Source organism: Canis lupus, chromosome 25 (genome assembly GCF_003254725.2).
Source record: "Canis lupus dingo isolate Sandy chromosome 25, ASM325472v2, whole genome shotgun sequence".
Taxonomy (NCBI): Eukaryota; Metazoa; Chordata; class Mammalia; order Carnivora; family Canidae; genus Canis; species Canis lupus.
Genome location: NC_064267.1, coordinates 37,449,709 through 37,451,685, shown reverse-complemented (window position 1 = coordinate 37,451,685; position 1,977 = coordinate 37,449,709). Strand labels below are relative to the sequence as shown.

Genomic DNA, 1,977 nt, shown 5'->3' with positions numbered 1-1,977 from the left:
ACTGCATTTCCTGCCGGCCCCATAAAGAACAAACTTAGATTTGACACCAAAGCAAAGGAAACAAAAGCAAAAGTAAACTGTTGGGACTACACCAAAATAAAAAGCTGCTACACAGCAAAGGAAACCATCAACAAACTGAAACGTCAACCTACCCGATGAGAGAAAACATTTCCAAATGACATATCCAGTGAGGGGCTAGTTTGCAAGAACACAAAGAACTCCTACAACTCAAGAGCAATAAACAATCCAATCTACACAGGGCAGACGGACAGAGGATCTGAACAGACATTTCTCCAAAAGAGACATACACATGGCCTACAGACACAAGAAAAGATGCTCAACATCCCTCAACATCAGGGAAATACAAATCAAAACTACAATGAGATACCACCTCACACCTGTTGGAACGGCTAAAATCAGTAAGTCAGGAAACAACAGATGTTGGTGAGGTTGTGGAGAAAGGGGAACCCTCTTAAACTGTTGGTGGGAATGCAAACTGGTACAGCCGCCATGGCAAACAGTGTGGAGGTTCCTCAAATTACTTAAAAATAAAATTACTCTATGATGCAGCAATTCCACCAGTAGACATTTACCCAAAGAAAACCAAAGCACTAATTTGAGAAGATAAGTGCACCCCTATTTTTTTAAGATTGTATTTATTTCTTCATGAGAGACACACAGAGAGAGGCAGAGACACAGGCAGAGGGAGAAGCAGGCTCCATGCAGGGAGCCCGACGTGGGACTCAATTCCCAGAGCCAGGATCATGCCCTGAGCCAAAGGCAGATGCCCAACTGCTGAGCTATCTGGCGTCCTCACCCCTTTGTTTATAGCAGCGTTATCTACAATAAGCAAGATTCGGAAGCAGCCCCATCTATCGACAGACAAAGGGAAAAGGATGTGGTATATGTACATATGGAATATTACTCAGCCATAAGAGAGGATGAAATCATGCTAGATGCAATATGTCAGAGACAGACAAATGCCCTGCGATCTCACTGACACGTGAATCTAAACATACAGCAGGGCAGCCCCGGTGGCGCAGCGGTTTAGCGCCGCCTGCAGCCTGGGGTGTGATCCTGGAGACCCAGGATCGAGTCCCACATCAGGCTCCCTGCATGGAGCCTGCTTCTCCCTCTGCCTGTGTCTCTGCCTCTCTCTTCGCTCTCTCTGAATGAATAAATAAATAAATCTTTAAAAAAAAATAAAAATAAAAAAATAAACATACAGCAAACCTGAGCTCATGGGTAGAGAACAGACTGGTGGCTGCCAAAGGTAATGGTGGCAGGGGGGTATGGGGTGTGACACAGGTGAGGGGTGAAAGTGCAAACTGTCAGTTCCCTGGGGACGCAATGGTGGCTAGAGTCAGTATTTGTGTTTTGTTTTGTTTTTTTTAAGATTTTGTTTATTTATTCGTGAGAGACACACGGAGAGAGAGACAGGCAGAGACACAGGCATGGGGAGGAGCAGGCTCCATGCAGGGAGCCTGACGTGGGACTTGATCCCGGGTCTCCAGGATCACACCCTGGGCTGAAGATGGCACTAAACTGCCGAGCCACCGGGGCTGCCCAGTATTTGTGTTTGATCACTTCTTGGCCTTTTGGCTAAGATCAAGGGTAGTATTTGTGTTTGAAAGTTGCTAAGAAAGATCTTTTTTGTTCTCACGGCTGGAAAGAATGTCTTCTGTATGGTGATGCTAACGAGACCAGTGGTGCCACATTATACACAAATATGGGATCACACTGTACCCCCGAAACTGTTGTCAATATATATACCAACAATATATATTGTTGACAATATTGACAATATATATATTGTTGTCAATTATACCTCAGTAAAAACTCCTGCTGTATGACACAAAAGGCTGTACATAGTCAATGTATATAGTTTGACAAGTTTTCCTTGTTTTAAAATTTTTGTGTGTACAGACCCATGAGTCGTGAAGATCTGCTGTCCTTCTGCTTGTCCTGCATTTCCGT

At 44.4% G+C, this 1,977-nt stretch overlaps 1 pseudogene; it reads left to right on the top strand.

Moving 5' to 3' along the window:
- The first annotated feature begins 1,582 nt into the window (after window positions 1-1,582).
- On the top strand, window positions 1,583-1,750 carry LOC112670219 (U2 spliceosomal RNA; annotated as a pseudogene).
- Window positions 1,751-1,977: the final 227 nt, after the last annotated feature.